At 37.9% G+C, this 18,824-nt stretch overlaps 1 protein-coding gene and 3 non-coding genes across 7 annotated transcripts in view; all 4 read left to right on the top strand.

The window, feature by feature from the left end:
• Positions 1–18,824, top strand: part of ZFAT (zinc finger and AT-hook domain containing) — a 113,849-nt gene that overhangs the window by 16,566 nt on the left and 78,459 nt on the right. The gene's annotated exons all lie outside the window — the stretch shown is intronic.
• Positions 5,786–5,854, top strand: MIR2991 (microRNA mir-2991). Its single transcript, NR_049070.1, has one exon. It is a non-coding gene; the product is annotated as a microRNA mir-2991 (primary transcript).
• Positions 5,843–5,914, top strand: MIR30D (microRNA mir-30d). The gene has a single exon (NR_049151.1). It is a non-coding gene; the product is annotated as a microRNA mir-30d (primary transcript).
• On the top strand, positions 9,442–9,520 carry MIR30E (microRNA mir-30e). Its single transcript, NR_105672.1, has one exon. It is a non-coding gene; the product is annotated as a microRNA mir-30e (primary transcript).

Raw genomic sequence — 18,824 nt, 5'->3', positions numbered from 1 at the left:
GATATCCTTCAGAATAACTGCAATGGAGCAGTTGAGCCCTCTTTAGACAGCAGGGAAAATAGGTGGTTGTGACACTGTACTTTCAGCAGGATCTACAGGCTGCAGGAGCAGCCTCCAGACTCTCCTTTCAAAATTCAGTGTGATGATGCCAGGACTTGTCATATTTGCAACTATACTCATTTGGAAGGATTGGAATACATTCAGAGAGGATTATCCTTAAAATGGGAACATTCCCTGTGGATCTCTTGGTGGCCTGGCCCTTACCAGCTTCTGCAGCAATTTAGTAATTTCTGCAGACTTAGTTGTTGCACCCTACTGTTAGCAGTCTGTCCAAATGTGCCCTGGTTCAGCAAGGTAAGCAAAGGGACTTTGAATGTCTGCTTGCAGTTCTCTGCTTGCTCCCTCACAGTGTTACAGAGAACTATTGTTGGCAGCTGATATCACCAGAGAATTACAATTGCAAATGTGAGTGAAAAGCCATTAAGTGAAGGAGTGTGCTAAATGTGTCATTGATTGGAGTCTGCTACACCAGACTCAATTGATATCCACTCAAATGAGCCCCCAAACAACCAACAACCTACTTAACAAATGACATACTTTTATAGATTTTTTGGTTTCTGTCTTTTTAAGGAGGTTTTTCCATCTGTGCTCGCCCATGTTTGAGTCAGCAGGTGTAGAGGATTTCAATAGTGAACTTACTACAAATAATTCAATCTTTAGCATTCCTGATATTTAGATTATTTTTTAGAGGGCACTGCAGTGAACATCTGTTAGGTGTATTCTTTATTCCTATTTCTTGTCAAGTTTAAGGTTGTTTTATGTCCTTAAGCTTCTGCCTTCCACTCTCTTAGAGCAATCAGATCACTGGTATGAACTTCTTTGTGTTTTTTCAGATTGGAAGATATTCTGAATGTTATGCTTTAAAGATGCCTTTAAAATGAAAGAGCCCAGATTTACAGACAGTTTTGTCATCTTGGATCAGTGAGATTGCTTACCTTGGAAGAAGAAAAGACACATTATGGGCCCATATTAGCAGTTGGAAGACTCTTCAGTATAACATGGAGATACGTCAGGTAGAGGGAGTTGTGATTTGTTTTAATAGTTTATTATTAAATATTTCCAATAATCTGTCCCACATTGAGCAATCTAGTTTCCCTGTAGATCTTTACCAGGAATGAGGCAAAAGTTCCTTTCCTGTAAGAGGGACCAAAGGAGGTAAATAGCTGAAACTATGAAATTAGAACTGTGGCATGGTTAGCAGTATAATGTCAAACCTACGGAGGTTGTGTAATCAAAATTTCTTGCTGACACTGAGAAAGGAATACTTCAATGGAAACTTGAGGGAAAAGATGGACTGTTTATGTGAAATCTATCCTAATACATTAACAGTATTAATATTTTTCCTGTAATTTTGTAGTTCTGGTTGTTCAGGTTTCTCTTGTGCATTGGGATGAGGCTGTCCTGCTGGAAAATTTTAAAACCTAGAAAGTGAAAATAACAGTGCATGCTGCTGTATGTTGCACAGCAATATAAACAGCTGGATGACTGTGTACTTAGGAAGAGAAATACAAGTAAGGGTGGTAATATTGTTTCTTCTGATTTCTGTTCTTGATTGCAGGTTAACCTTCTGTTTGGGACTTCATGAGGGTAACTCATTATGATGACTTTTTAGTGTGGTAGATGAGTTTTAAATTTTTTTAGCTCATTTTTAAAGCAAAACGACCTTGAATTAGGCACTTCCTATCTCTTGTGGTGTCTGTGGAGATTACCAGTTACTGCAGAACTTCCCTGAAATAAAGACTTAATTGGCCTGAATGACATCTTGGGTATGGTACTCCACCCCATGGAGACCCAAGATGCTGTTCCATAAATAAACTTATGGTTTCTTTAGGCTGAGCTGTGTTGGTCAGCCAGAGGAATATGAGACTGTGGTGGGGAAGAAGGGGGTATGTAACTGCTGCCATCATTCTTAGGCAGAGCATGCTAAATTTATGACTTTTGAAATTTGTTCAGACTTAAGATGTGGGGTAATCTTGAATCAGGATCTGAACTTTATTTTGTCTCACACCATTATCCTTTTTCAGTAGTCTCTTCTCCTTAGAACTCCTTTTGTCAGATAGAAACAATTTACCACACAGACTTCTAGTTGTTTGTTTTACTGAAATAATTGCATATGGTGTATGCATCCAGCCCTCACTGAAATTGCATCTGAGGTGTGCTAGTAACATTCTACTTTCATGCTTTTCCAGACATTTTTAAAATACAAAGACACTTTGTTCCTCTTTCTTTACATTTGGTAATGTTAGATTCAATCTTTCACTGTGTTAGAATTCATGTCCCATTTTAAAAGGTCTTTCTCCCTCTTGTGCTGAATTTATTAGTTCTGCACTGTGTAAGTATTAGTGATCAAAAGAAGCTGAACACGTTTTTCTGAAAATACACAGGAAATGCAGTGTTAAAACTACTCATGTTCACTTCCTACTTCACCGTAATTCATCGTGATGGGTATTGTTAACTTGTAGTTGTACAGTGAACTCTGTGTGGGTGTCAGAAGTTCACTGCAGTTCACAGTGGAAGCGCTTGGTTTCTACTGTGAAGTTCTTCCTACTGAATTTCAATTTGAGTGCAGTTCAAAGATCCCTTTAATAGTTAGGTTTTAATGTTTAATTCTCAGTTCTCTTCAGGTTAATATGCATCACTTCAAAAAAAACCCTCATGGCAACAGTGAACATCTGTCTGCCTGTGTCATTTCTCATCACTCTGCTTGCATCAGGCATCTGAGGCTAAATTGCTTTGACTGACAGATGGACTGACAAGATCTTGGCTCCAAACACACGAGCATGCACACACAGACAGACTCCGTGGGCTCCATTCACATTTCAATATTTTTATATGGCAACTGAGGTCCCAAATACAATGAGTTTCAGTGGTGATGGTGGTAGTAGAGTGAGGAAGTCTTAAGATGTGGGGGAAGAGAAGGAGGCAGCTTTTTGGCTGTTTGCTTCCTCACACTCTTCTTTTCTTTCTCCTCCTTCCTGTCTTGCTGGACTTTTTGCTCAAGGTGTTCATGAAAGGTGCAATAGAAGTTCAGTGGGACTGGTAAATTAATGATGGAGGCTTGGGAAAATTGCAGTAAGTCTTAGTGATCTGCACGGCTTTGATTTGGAACTGGTGAATGAACACAAACAGTATTGTAATGGTGTCTCTTCTAAATCCTGATTTTCCATGAGAGAAATTCCATGAGGGTTTTTTTAGAGTCATGCATATTGACCAGAAAAGAATTGAGAATTAAACATTAAATCCTAACTATTAAAGGGATTCTTGAACTGCAGACAAATCTAAATACAGTAGGAAGAACTTCACAATGGAAGTCAACAGCCAGCATTCACAAATTTTCTGGTAGTTAAATAAGGATTTTAATTCTTTGTTGTTGTTATTCTGGAGTATTGACAGCTGAAGAACAGTTCTTAGGCGGGTGATCTTACGTTGCTGTTAATAACAAAGAGGTAGATTTGAGGTGTAAGAAGGACTTCATGTATAATTGAAGATCTGCACCATTCCTTGTGTTCTCTGCGGGTAGAATTAGGAGGGGAATGCACACTTCAAAGAATGGTGTTTATTTTATATATCTATATATATTTTATATAGATATTTTATATATATCTTTTATTAGTGTTCTCAAGAGAAACAGTTAAAGGCATTTACAGAAGCCAGCAGCCAATGTTCTTCAGTTTGTGATATTAGAAAAAATCCTGGTTATTTTCAGAGCTTTTAGTCTTTATGAAAACAAGAGGATTGTGCCATTAAGGAAAACTGGAGTATGCTCTCTACTTTTTTGTTTGAAAAGAGGAAAGTGGTTGGGAAAATAGCTGAAGAGGCTTCTTAATGAATATATGGTTTCAGTTTTGACTGAACTTTTCTAGAAATTGGTGTCTTTCAAGCATGTAGTTGTACTGTCACCTGTAATGCCACTGGCTTTTTCAACACCATGTTTGGAAATGAAAATTTCAACTCCTTTTATACAAATATACTTTGTAAGATGTTATGCAGGTATTTATAGTAGATAGTGAATCCAATAAAGTAGCAACCGATGTCATTGTCATGTAGATGGGCAGTTTTGTGATGATCTATACGGTGAAACAAAACAAGGTTGTGGAGAATTTGTTCTCTTTGGGCAGGTAACATTGTAGTAACCTTCATTATTCCTTAAGAAGTGCTAAAGAAAGCAGCCAAAGAAATGGCTCATTGCAACTTAATGCTCAGCAGCCTAATTAGTCAAATACCATGTGCCTACCTCTGCATGAAATAGCCTATTTCTTTCCAATGTAAAATAGGAATTTTCAGCTTTGGAACAGCCTGAAGAGGCCTTTGTTGCAAATGACCACTGGCTTTTTAGTTATTTATTCTCAAAAATAATGAAGGTCAGCATGGTATCCATAGTGACTGCATGCCACTTCCTCGTTAATCTTGGCATGCTGCTGTAATAACAAAATTCACTTATTAGTAACAATTTCTGGTGTTGTAGAGGGAAACCTTTCTTTGAAAACTGGATGTGGTTTGGTTTCTGTAACTTGAGAAATCTTGAATACAGTAATTTTTCTTCAGTTTTATACTCCTTGTCATACTTTCTGGTTGTATGAGTTGCTGTGGAGGTCTAAACGGAGAACAAGCAACCTTGAATTGCTGAAGTTTATGTATAATCTGGCACTGGAAAACTTGTGACTTGAAAAATTATTTTCATTTGGAAGTGATAAGGACTGCTAAATGGGGAATATATCATTCTGCTTGCAGCTCTGTTAGTGGGAGGAAGGCATTCTGCTATAAACTTACAAAATTAAGGCTTCTAAGTAGTATGTGAATATGATCGAGCCAGAATGGTTGAATGCTCCCAATTCCACGGTGTGAAATCAGAGTATCAGGAGAAGGTGCAACAACAGAGTGAAATGCTTTTAGTAAAATAGTTTGGTGTAATACACACTATTTCCTCTATGAGTATTTTACAATGTAAATACTAAATTTTACGGTTCTTTTAACTTAGAAAAAAAATTGTTGCAGAATTGAATGCAAGTGTTGTGGGAGTTTTGATAGGAATGTGAAGATGGGGACTGAAGTGGTTCCATCCTGAGGTTGCTTTCCCTCTCACCCCATCCCTCTCCTTTGATGCTTACCCAAAGAGAGTAGGTTTGGTTTGGGTTTATTTTAATCAGTTGGTTGTAATAGAGCTTTAAACTGATCAGGCAGAATTCTGACCTTGAGAGTGAATATTTTCAGAATTCTGTCTTGTTTCTGGTATTTCTTCATTAAGAACATGGCTTGTTTTTGCTTCTGTCTTTAATTTTGCATAGAGCTGTATTTAAAACCATAAATATTCATGAAAGAATAGTCGTTTTCAAAATTCATGGGAAAGTTCAAAGTGGAAGTCTGTTTTTGAGAGCTCCTGGAATGAGCGTATAGGGAAGTAAAGTCAATGTATCTTTAAAATAAGGATTATTTTATGTCTATTTTAAATGTATAAATTAAATATATATTTATAAATAAATAAAAAGTAATATATAAATAAGAATGAATATATTTGAACCTGGAGACGTCTCAAAATGTATATTGAAATTGAGGATTTTTCATCTAGTTGTTACATTTAGAAATGTTAACGTAAGTTGGTGTGAATCTAAAACTATTTTTGCTACTGAATATAAAACCATGTTTTCTTCAATATTAGCTGCACAGTAATTGGTGGGAATGCTACAGAAGCTAGTCTTAAATCCTTTCTTTTTTTATTTCCCTCTCCTAGAGGTGACCAGCTGCTCTGCACCAAGGCCCTTGCAGTGATGTATCGTAGTCTGTTGCTGTAAACATCCCCGACTGGAAGCTGTACCTGCTCCAGCTTTCAGTCAGATGTTTGCTGCACCTGGCTATGCTTGGACAACAGCAGAAGGAGAAGCTGTCATGAATACAAACCTGCATTTATATTTGTCAAGCAGTGTTTCTACAGACAGAGATGAATTGCCTCCCTGTGAATTACCTGGGCTGGTGGGTGTGATCTCCTGAAATCTGATCTGAGATGGAGATCAAAGCTGCTGCACGTTGCTCAAAGCTGAGCTCTTGGCTGTTTTGTGTTATAAACTACAGGATTAGGCTTCCTGGGAATGACAAGTGGTGGTGAACTTCTGCAGTTACCCATGAACTCTTCATTGCTTTATCAATGGTCTGTTTTAGCAACTTCTCTTACTTAGAGTTATGAGGAAAAATTATTATCAGTGCTATCCAATACTTACCAGGCCTCATATCTGCTGTGCCTTGCTTTTTGTTGTTTTCTCTGGAATTCTGTATTCCGAGTCTCCGTGTGAGAAGGTTGTGCTCCTAATTGTTAGCTGGGCATAACCCAAGACCAAAATAAAGGTTAAAAACATATCACCCAGTCTGTTTTTGCTGTTATCCCAATCCACAGTGTATGGCCTGGTCTGTGGTGTGGTTTGTGCTGCCCCCACCATGGTTTGCTTTTTGTGGAAATAGCAGCTTTCGAAAGTATTCCTTCAGAAGGAATATGAAAGTATTCTTCAGAAGAAGAACTGGTTCAGTTCCTGAGCAACTTCAAACAGTCATGTCATCAGGAACAGTATCTGCAGAAAAGCTTCAGCTTTCCACTTCTCTCCAGTGGGATCTGCACATGTTGTCGCCTGGATCTTGACTGGGATTTCTTTCCTTCTTTGTTTCACTCTAGTTTTCTGTTTTTAAAGGGATGGCCAATGACAGTAACTGCTGTTGGTAGAAAAAATATTCTTGCAATTAATCTCTGTTCTCCCCCCCGCAAATACTATTTTTTTATTCCCTAACACTTAAATGAAATACTTTGTTGAATTTAAATGTCAGTATACCAAACCTAGGTATTTATTTGTTTAGTTTCACTATAGTGGTTCTGTAAAAGATTATTATGACCAAAAATACAGATATTTTTAAAAAGGAAAATATTTTCTCCTTAACTTATCAGAATTAAAACTAGGAGGATTTCTTAGTCCTGGGAAAGGTGGACTAATAAGCATTGGAAATATGGTGATTTTGAAGTTGTCAGTGGATTACCAATGGTGAACTAAGTACAGCCATTATTCTGTGATGGTCCCATTGCTGTAACCACTTTGTTCCATACCCTGTGTCCTGTCTGGTGACATAGGAATATGTGTGGTGATAGAAGGTTGTGAACTTATTTATTGATCTAATTCATTGCTTGCACCTCTTTGAAGATTTTTTAAGCAACTTGCACACCTAATACAACCTCAGTTAAAATAGTTTTAAAAACAACGGTCTTATTTGGTTTGATAAATCCTGGCTGTATATTTATAAAAAGGACTTTGATGCAGAAGCTACAGAGCTTGAAGCCTTAAAAAAAATGCTGGTAGTTGTTTTCCAAGCTTTCTTTGCTGTAAACATTTAGCATTTCCTAGTTCTAGACAGTATTTGGACTTAGAAGAAAGGAAATGGTTTTTGTTAACAAACTACTTCAAAGTAAATGTATTACAATTTATATGATGTTCATTTTGGTTAGTGCTGTCTTAGCCATTCCACATGCCACATAAGAGCTGCTTTTTTTTTATTTTAATAAGCCTTGTTCACGTGCAATTTGTCAGCCCAGTCTTGTGAACTTGAACTTTTGCATACCTTCATATAGTACTGGTGTCTAATCCATGTACTCAAACACAGCTGTCACATATCAACACATGAAAATAATTTGAAGTGGTTTGTAACTGCAATAAATAAATAAATAAATTGTTTAATCCACACTGTATTTTTGTTTGAGTTTTATTTTTTTTTTGCCAAGTGTTTGAATGAAATGAAAGTATCTGCTTTCTCTGGTTGTGAAATACCAAGTCCTAACATTTTAACATGTCTTAAAGGTGGCTGTTGTTTGCAGCTGAAGAAGGTGGGTCTTGTAGTGTTGCCCAAATGCATATTTATGCCATGATCCCAGGTGAACTTTGCAGTACTGGATATCTGGGGAGGGATGATGGGGATTTGGCCTGGCAGCTGTGTAGTTCTGGTAGGGATGAGGAGTTGAAGCAGCTCTTGCAGAATGAGGCAAGACAGGCTCACAAACACAGCAAGGGAAGTTTGGGAACAGAAGAGGCAGATTTGACACTGATGCTCAGCAAGCAAATGACCTCATCTTGTTCATGTGAAGCCAGTGGTGTGTGACATGGATCAGTTCCTGGTGTTTTGCAGCAGAGGGAAATGCCTGAATGAAAATCAGGCTGGGGATCCACAGTGACAGTGACCACACAGCACTGCTTTTGGTGGCTGGCACTAGCTCTATGTGCAGGTGCAAGGTACAACTGCCTTTGGTAATAAAACCTTGTGATCAATACCAAGGTTGACCCTTGCTGAGTAGGTCGGTGGAGTCCAGTGTTTGGCTTGCCTGTGGCACGTTTTGTGACCACTTGTGAGCAATACCCCGAAGTCCTTGGTGACTTTGCACTGGCTCTTGTGCTGTCTTTGCTTGGAACTCTCAGCTGCCTTCAGCAGAATTGCTTGAGCTCATCTTTTTCCTTCATACAAAGAACAACTGTTAAAATATTTGGAGGGCTTCCCCCCTCCTCTATGCATGAAATAATCTGCATCTGTGATTCCTTTTACCCAGTAAAGCTGCAAACACCTGTTCAGCAAAGAACTTGGAGAAGGCTGAGGCTTGGCCTCTTGACTGACTGAGTTAATCAAAATTTTATCTTCCTGCACTGCTAAGGTCTTGTTTGTTCAAGACTGGACATCAAATTAAACACACCTACAAAATACAAGTTAAGATGCTGAGGCTGAGGAGTGTTTTGCTTGTCTGCTATTAAAAATGACTTGTATTTTTGAGTAGCTGAAACTGGAGGTGAAAATAATTGAAATGGTAGAAGTGCCTTCAAAAAGTTATAGAGGAGAAATGGGAATGCTTTTAAGAACATAAGAATAAGATGTACAAATACTGCAACAATTGCTGTAAAATTTAGCACACTGAGGAAACTGTGGAAATATAAACAAAGGGTTGTTTTTGCATAGAATTTGAGATGGACATTTTTGAGGACTCCCAGTTTGTACCACCCCATTTATCTCCCATACATATATCAGAGTTGAGTTTCAGTTTTAAAAATTGGGATTTCTGGAAGGTGCCTGTACTGAACATCAAGGGCCTTGGCATGGAAGTGCAATAGCATGCTCTTCTACAGGGGCTGTGAGAGAGAAACATTTTGCTTTTGAATCTCTGCAACATCAGGGACTGTACATGGACATTACTGTATACTGATATTCAGAAGATTAAATGTTAAAATGCATGGATTGACTTAATAATGTTAGTGAAGGTTAATAATAGTTGCATATACTGTATGAGTGGTGCAAGTACACCAGAGTACGTCTGTGCAGATTTATTTTTTGATATCCTGAAAGGCACTCCTGTATTTATATAGTTCAGCTAATTTTTAGTTCCTGTAAACATCCTACACTCAGCTATTATAAGTGGTGGGGCTGGGGGTTGGGTGTTTACTTCAACTGACTTGGAAAGGCAGCTTTCCTCAATGACCAAGTGACATTGGCAAGGAGGGAATCCTATTTTTCAGTACTATTTAGTATTGTAAGCACTAATTTCTATGGAAGCAGTATGTATTTCTAGAAATCTCTTCATGCTGAAGTTATGATTCTGGCTGTATAAAGGCCTACATGTTTGTTGGGAAACAGGCTTTAACTGATGGGATCCATATCTTTCTAATTGCAAATAAACTGTGACAATATATCTTTGCTTGAAAAGCACCGTCTCATACCCAGATGGCAGAAGTAATCTAAAACCTTATCTTGAATGTTCAGTTCTCAGTTGCAGCAGTGATTTATTGCTTATTATCTACTTGATCATTGTCAAAGGAGGAATAGATTTACAGGGTACTGTAAAATCAATTCCCAAACCAAGAGATCATTAAAGTAGTAAAATAACTAAGCTTTACACAATTTCTGTTGCCCTTTTATCTTAAAAAAATGATAAATATCTTTGATAGGGGAAATTTGCATAGGAGAAAAAAGAAGTCAAGCATCTCTTGTTTTCCTAGTAGCTCTTCTTCTGTCATGTCTTATTATCACTGATGATTCTGCTATGGGTGTGTTGTTAAATGAAGTATGGCTTCAGCATTTGGGCTTTCTTAGGTACCAAAAAATTTAAAGAAAGAACTTAAATATTTTTATTCAAATAGAAGAATGGGGTACATGGAATTCCTCATCTTCATAGAGAATAAACAGGCTTCTTGAGAATCGCTTTTACAATCTGGTATCCTTGTTAATATTTGAAAGGCTCAGACTCTAAAATCTAATATTTTTTATTTATGAAGCCAAACACATAAAAATCAGTAAGAGGATTTGTCCTCATTCAAATTCACACACATGAGCCCCATTTTGCTATAATTGAACTTTTTGTTGTGCTTCTATTTTTGCTTACAAACTGAAGAAGTCTTTTTAATATATCATAGAAATCCTTGTGGGCAGGTGTTATGTAATATATGGTACTGGAGGATAGTGCATGGAAGAGTTAACATCAAATCCTGTATCTGAAGATCACCCATGTCTGTGTGAACACTGCAGTGCAACCATGTGTTTGCTGTGTGTGCACTTCTGCATGTACAAAACTGTTCTAGATTTTTATTCAGTGCATCTGTTTAACTGGTACAAAACAAATATCTCCAGCTGGGATGAATGAGGGAAGAATGAGGGAGGCAAGCTCTCCTCCTCAGGAGAGATGATGTAATTAAAAACATGGAAACTTATCTCCAGAAAGAATCTGCTTGTCTGTCTATTCTATTCCATTTCCCAGAATCAGGTGCCTTGTGGTGTCCCTGACTCTGCCTGAGAGAACTTTCCTCAAGTTGTGGTGTCTTTGCTTCACCCATCCTGCTGTGGGTGGCCCTGCTCTGGGAATGCTGGTTTTGACAGCTGTGCTGAAGCAGGAGCAAAGTGCCAAGACGGAAGGATATCCCTGTGAGGCTGTGACATCTTGCAGCTTTGCTGTCACTTGTTATGTGGTGGTGAATGCTGATGCACGCTCTTGAGCCATCCCACTGTGATTTCTGCCCTTGCTCGCAGGAAGGAGAAGCTCTGTTCCCAGCACAGCTCTCTGGTGTCATGGGGAGCAGTGAAATGCTGTCACTGTCCTTCCTCAGACTGGATCCATGTCCTCGCTTGGTGTACTGTGTGCAGCACAAGCTCATGGACCCATGCAATAGTACAGTGACAGAAAAAAAAAAGTTTGATGGCAAGAAGGAATCCTCAAATCAACAGTTACTGCCAGCCAAAATGCCAGAGATTCATCTTTCCAGCCAGTGCCTCTATGTGGAGCTAATTTCCTTGGTAGCACGGACCAAGCTGATGAAATGTGGAGGCATTTTTGGTATTTCATCAGGTTTGTTTTTTTTTTTTTAAATGCATTTGAAATGTAGAATTCATATTGCAGAAACTCAAGTATCCAACTAGACACTGCCTGTTGTTTTATTAAAGAACAGTTCTGACTGCTTTTGATGTAGAGCTTGAAAACTCACTAGGAGTAAAATGCAAATGAGTAGTAAACCAATGAGCCTGTTGAAGCTATAATTAATGTAAATATTTGCATAGTTAGGTTTTTCAAGAGTTAAGAGTTGTGGTTCAGGGTTTCTGGATTTTATTTAGCTACTCCTTGGTTACAAAGGCAGTAGAGTAGGTTTTAATGATACTGTATCAAATGATTTCAAATAGTTTGGCTTCTCCTAAGGGAGGAAACACACTCACTGAAGAGTGTCACGACAAGTATTTGGCAGGGGGAAGAATGGGTTTTTTGTTTTTAGTTTTTTTCAGTGAGCATTTGATAGGGGAATGAGTACTGTGCCTGAGAGCATCCTTCCATGGGCTTGACTGCACTTGCGAGTGTTGTGAGTGCTGACTTGTTTTCCGTATTGTGAAAATCTTCATTTGAGAATCAGACACTGATTTTGGTACTGTTCCTCCTTATTGAGGTAATGTTTGGCAATTCTGGTTTGTGCTAAACTAAAACTAAACTTCTAGAACATGTGTCCAAGGATTCCAAGCATAAAATAACCCTGCAGAATTTGAAACTGTTTTAAATAGTGTAGTTCACTTTTTTCTTCCATTCTGTTGATGCTTTTTAGGTAAACTCTGATAATTCCATGGCGCCAGTGATGGCCTAAACCAAAATGGGATAAATATCTCGGGCAAAGATAGAGTATGAATGATTTATAAGATTGTCTGGAAGTTTTTTATAGATATGATATCAATGGTAAGTCACTTAAAAATTAAATTTCTCTTGAAAAACACAGAGGCATAGCCAATGTGGATTTTTTCACAGCAATTTGGAAAATACATTTATTCATATGTTTTATTCTTCCTGTATTTGTCTTCTGCTAAAAATACAAGTATTTCAATATATGTTTATTGATATTTGCTTTACTTGTTTGTTGTGTTTACTAAGACTCTTCCAAAATTCAGCTCACTTCCTTTTAACCAGCTGTGCCAGTTCTGACCAGCTTAATTCATGTTTTATAGAGGCTTTGTGTCTGGGGAGAGTACAGACAAAGTTGAAACTGCTTAAGACTTGAACTTAAAACATGAGGGTCTTCTCTGGCATTGGGTTTTCTATTTCTGTTAAGGAGCAGAAGATCCCCACTTGTCCACTTCTGGAGCCAAGGAAAACCTGATCCATGGAACAGTACAGGGGCCTTGGAAGCAGAATGAAGGAAATGCAGTTTATGTCAATCAGAATTGTTTGCTGTCTGATAACATCACTGTCTCAGCAGGGAAATCATTTCCTGTAAACAATATGGTTTATCTGAAAAATCTGCTATTTTAATAAAGTGAAAAATTATTTTTCCAAGCTTCACAGAAGCCTTATCTTTGTCTGACAGGAAAAAGGGAAGCGGCAGGGATAAAAGATGCTTTGTGAACTAAGCTCTGTTTACTTAAGGCTATGGAAAACATGCTGAAAGCATATACATTGAGTGCATAGCTTAATGTATTTTTTCAATAAACACATTTCCCCACATATTATTAAATTAGTTGAATTGACTAACTACCATCTAGTGGAAAATGAGATCTATTAACCATTTCTTATTCTGGAGATGTTTCATACATTCTAAGGCATTTATAAGATAGCAAATCTGTAACCTGGATCACAGTCCAGTGCTGGCAGTCCACAGGAGCTTTTTAACTGTGTGTGATGTTCCACATGAAGTCTTGTTCATCCTTTGAACTGCCTGCCATAGCTACTGTGGGCTGCTTCCTGCCTGTAATGGAGACATAACACACCCAGGATTTCCACTGTCACAGCTGCTCTGCTTCTCCAGGCAGAGGCACTGCTTGGATGATCCAACACCGAGGGGTTGACATTGGTCTGTCTCTGTCAGCTGGAGACACAAACTTTGTACCTTCAGAGATGTGTTAATGAAATCTGGCTTCTGCTATGAAACAAAGAAATACCCCCAGCCCCTTCCTGCTTAAATTGGTCTTAGAAAAAAGCTGGTGTTAAAGGATAGAGGCAGGAAAGCAAGAAGCAAACTCTGTCTTCTCAAAAAGAAGTAATATTTGAGGGGCAGAGGAAAGGGAAGATAATTTTCATAGAGTTCTCAGATCAGAGGCACTAGTGTGTATGTTGGTTCTTTCTGTTCTGCAGGAATTTCAACAGTGATGTTACATCTCTCATTAGTAAATGTATTTATTTCTGTGTTCAGCTCAGGCATCCTCACATTAGAAAACATAGTGAAAACTAAGTTAAGAAGTTGTGAGGAATCTCTTCTATCTATGTTCTTTGTGCTATGATGCTTCTTGGCCAACTAAATAGGTGTTTTGTAGGTTTTTGAAACACAAAATTCCCAGATTTCTCCTTTCTGAACTTTTTTGACTTGTTGCTATATAAAGTTTACTCTTACTTGGAATCAGTGAATGAATTCAGGAAATGGAAAATTTAGCCACTTCACATGCTCAGTAGAGAAAATAAATATTTAAATAATATTGGATGATCTTTCATGGTAAGAGTAAAGGCTTTGATATAGTTTTTCTTCTTTTTAACACTAGAAAAACCAATTGCATGTTGAACAATCAGAAATATTTTCTATATAAATGCTCATCTTAAAACTGTTTTTTTCCTATTTATTTAGACTGTTTAATGTGTAGATTTAAGGTATTGTGCCATAAAAACTGTGTGTGTATATATATACATATATATACATATATGTGTGCATATATGTATATATATATATATATATGTGTGTGTGTGTATATATATATATACACACTATATATATATGTAGTAGTGTAAGAACAATCAAGATCTAGAGAATTTTTTCACAGGGTAATGCTAATGAGAATGTTTGCTTATTAATGCTTCAACTGATAAGGCAGTAGTTAATATTGTGGGATGCAGAATGAAGGCTGCATTTCCTTCCATCAGAAACGTCCTTTTTGATGTAGATGCCATTTTAATTAAACATTTCTGTGTGCTGCTGTGTGACAGTGACCATGTGGAGGATTGCAATGTGCTAGTCTCTGACCATTCACTGGCAACTGGTTTTGGAGCTCTTGCAGACATGGCCTGCATGCATGGGAACCATAAGGGATGTCAAGGTTCTGCTGGTCCTTGGCTGGATGTCCTCCAGTGTGTCCAGATGGGATATTAGGAAATCCTAGAATACCAAACTTCCCTGAATTTTTGTTTGAGCTGCAGCATTTCTGCTAGAAAAATAGGTAAGGTCACACTGAAGTAACAACTTCCAAAGGCTTGATCTCAATGACAACTCACATCTGTTAATTACATTTGGTGGTTGTTTTTATGGCAGAGTAGTGCTGCTGATGTGGGACCATGTAATCTATCTAAAATTGTTGTGACTGAAAGCCAGATTCTGACTCCATAAAATTCCATAACATCTGAGTGACTTTACTGGTTTCTAAGGTGGTTTATTTTCTGGCTGTCATTAATATGAATGAGATTATAATCAGGCTTCAGTTATGGTTCAGAATATATCAGAAGATAATAAATATGAGCAAATGTAAACTGTCATAAAACACATGAATTGTCCACAATACATGCATGGGTTTAATCATAAATGAGTTTTGCAAAATTGATGGCTGAGCTATAACAGGGATGAGTAATTTCTCAGCAGAGTTTCCTTGCATGAACATAAAAGCAGAACCCATATAGTTTTATTGGATGTTTAAGTAGTGGTGTCTGTGTTACAAAAATAACCAAACCCAAACCCTTGTCATGGTGTACTAATGAAAGGAGACTGAGCAGATGGTTTTTAGGGACTGAACTTCACGCGTTATGCAACTGTGCTGTTCTTCCAGAGAAAGAGAAGTGAAGCAGAAGGAAGTCTAGCTAAACCTTTAATGCTTAAACTTCCACTCATTGTTAACACAGAAAATGACTGAAGAAAGCTCCAAAAATAGAGAGAGTATTCAGGTGTGCAAGCTACAAAATTTATTTGCTTTTACCCTCCAATGTGAACAATTATCTCATTAGAGCAGCAGAGTTACAAATTAAGCACCCTCAACATGGTTTTATCAAGGAGGAAGGGAAAAGAATAATAAATCGCTCTTGAATGGGGAAAAACCTTGTAGCATGGCCAAGAGAACAATGCCAGACAATACAGAGTTAATTGGGTTTGAGATACTGCCCAATGAAACCTGAAAATGAGAGCGTATACTGGAGGAGTAATAAAATAAGAAATTCAAACAGCTTATTCCAATTAAGGAATATAACTGGAGCCTCTGTCAACCCTAGTAAATGGTATTTAGAGAAGTGCAGTCACCTTCTCTTACACAGACTGCCTGTAGACTATACCATTCAGTACTGTTATCACATTTCAGTAGCTGGAGTATTCAAGAGATCAGCAGTATTAGTGATTTTTAGGAAAACTGTAAAACCATAAATGCTCCTTAAAACATTTTGTGGTGTAATCTCTATACTACATTCAAAATTCCTCTGTAAGAGAGAGGGGAAGGGGGCTTGGTTAAAATGCCCACAAACACTGTGCAGTGTATGTGTTTTCCTCCTTGTAAGGAGCAAAGAATGAATAGGTGGTGACTGGACGTTTTGTCAGTCAAGCAATATTACTCTGATAAAGGATGTATTTACAGCTTTTCCCTGTTAATGGATTTTCATTCTATCAGCACTAATTATTATGTCAAAGGGGGAAGTACTGACTGTGATAATTGTGGAAGATGCAAAGACTAATGAGCAAATCAGTGGTATCAATATGGCACAGATCCCTTAGGTTTTTTTCCATAAGTAGGAATGTTCTCCTTTAGAGTCTTGTTTATATGGTCACAGTGTTCCCATCCACCTCCTCCTATAGTCACTGGGGAATTCTGGATGCTTCTAAGGCCCTCCAGAAGCTATAGGCAGACAGATCATGGCATCACAGAAGGGTTGGAAGGGATCTTAAAGGTCATCTAGTTCCAAGCCTCTTGTTTTTATCAAATCCATTCATCCATCCAATCCATGTCCAAGGATATTGTGTGAGACAGTCTCCAATGCTTTTCCATTTCCATAAGTCCAGGTAAATTATGTCAGTAGGTAGTGGTGGTGGTTCTCATTTTCCTGGGAGGGAGCTTAAGGTAAGTATTTAATGACATGATAATCTTGCAGAAAATTGATGAGGATTGAGAACTGTACAGCCATCTGCTGCAGTCAAACATATGATGCAATGTCTAACCAAATTACCATCACACAAATCATGGAGGAACTGTCAGATTTGTATCGTTTGGGAATATCATGGTTGTCAAATTCCTCCTGTAGAGTTAATAAATCAAAATCAGCATGATTGGTGCTGTTTTTCCTCTCTGTTCCACTATCCTATAAATAGCACCCTGTTCCATGAGAGCAGTGGCAACTTTCCCAGCAGAAATATGATAACAAAGATGTCTATCCTCTACACCTCTCTTTGTGCTTTTTTCAGTACCATGTAGTGGTGTGGAGAATATTCTATGTGTACTGTGAATTTACCTTTTTTATTTGGTGTGTATATATATTTCCTCTTGCCCTGAATTACAGTAAAGGTGATGAGAATGAAATCAGGGTGCTGTTTGGATATTGTGCTGCACTTTTTATACATAATCATAAATATAAATAATTTTCTGTTTTGACAGTGCTACATTTTGAAAAGCTTAAGGCAAAGTTTGTTTTTTCACATGCATTTCTGAGTCCAGCTGCACATTTTGTACTAGACTGAAGAAACAGCACATAATAGCATTTAACTTTCATTTTTCTAATATAAGTTCTTGTCTTATAGGTCCCTGTGTAAGAAAACAACCCCCAATCCAAAAGTATTTAAAAGAACAAGGAAAACTGCCATTTAAACCTGCACAGTGCTCCAGCCTGTGCTGCTGTCTCCAGCTAGTCTGACACCATCTACCAGAGGAAAAACAAGCTGTACAGTTGTAATAGGATTAAACAGTATAAACCTGCAAGCAGAAATGTGATTAATACAGGGTATTTCTGATTCCTGCAATGACTATATTGCTACAATGAGAAAACCAGAATGTTTATTAGAAGTATTTTCAGTATGTATATATTTTTCTGAAGTTATTTATAATAGTTGCCTTTCTCTCAGGCCTGCAGGAGATAATTTTTAAATTAACTGTGCAGTGTAATCAGTATCAGTAGATTATACAATCCTGAGATGTCAAGAATTATGATAAGCCTCATACTAAGCTCTGGAGAGATTTGTAACTGTGTAGTTTGCACCGCCCCATTTTTATTAGCATTTTCATTATAAAGTTGTTACTGGCAGCATAAAGTTAATGTTCTGTAACAAGAAAACAGCAATTATGCAGTCCTAAACAAGAACTCAACATTAAACATGGCAGATAAAAATAACAAGCAGATACAGTTACTGCAGACAGATAATGTGGAAAAAAATAATGTAGCATTTACAGGAAGGCAATGGTAACTTTTCTTCCTTAAGCATAAAGCTGGTTGCCAAACAACTCCCTGTAACTTCTGAGCATTCATCTTTGCATTTTCAAGTAAAACTTCCAAAAGTGTAGAGCATAAGCTCAATTTTTTTTTCTGTTTGAAATCAATGTGAAAATAAATATCTGATAAAAATATATGTGCTAATCAACTTTAAAAAAAGTGTTAAACCTGTGTAGCTTTTGAGAATGCTCTCTTCTGTGTCCTCCCTCAGAATCTATATTAAATGGATACTGTTGATTACCTCTACAGCTGTAAATATAGTTCAAATTTTCCTTTAGTGGAAAAACAGTTTACAAAACCCAGGAAGAACTGCTTAATTACTTTACAAAGTTTAGTCTTTGCTCTCACTAAACAATGGTCCCTTTTCTTTTAAAAATAATGCTACACGTCCATGGGGCCGGATGAGATCCACCCCAGGGCAGTGACAGAATGGAGGAAGAGCTCGCCCTGCCACTCTCCATCATTCATCTGCAGCCCTGGCTAACTGGGGAGGTCTCAGCTGATGAGGTTGGCAAATGCAACACGTGAAGGGCTGGCAGGAAGGGAATTACAGCCTGACTGTGGTGCCAGGGGAGGTCATGGTGCAAATCATTGTGTGTGTCACCACGTAAAGAACAATCAGGGATCAGTCCCAGCCAGCATGGGGTCCTGAAAAGCAGGTCCTGCTTGACCAACCTGACCTTCTATGACCAGGTGATGATGTAGTGGGTGGGGGAAAGGCTGTAGATGTTGTCTACCTGCACTTCAGCAAAGCCTTTGACACCTCTTCCCACAGCATTCTCCTGGAGAAACTGGCTTCCCATAGCTTGGGCAGGTGCACTCTTTGCTGGCTAAAAAACTGAATGGCTGAGCTCAGAGAGGTATT

This window comes from Taeniopygia guttata, chromosome 2 (assembly GCF_048771995.1).
Source record: "Taeniopygia guttata chromosome 2, bTaeGut7.mat, whole genome shotgun sequence".
NCBI classification, from domain to species: domain Eukaryota; kingdom Metazoa; phylum Chordata; class Aves; order Passeriformes; family Estrildidae; genus Taeniopygia; species Taeniopygia guttata.
This window is presented reverse-complemented; position numbering and strand designations above follow the sequence as displayed.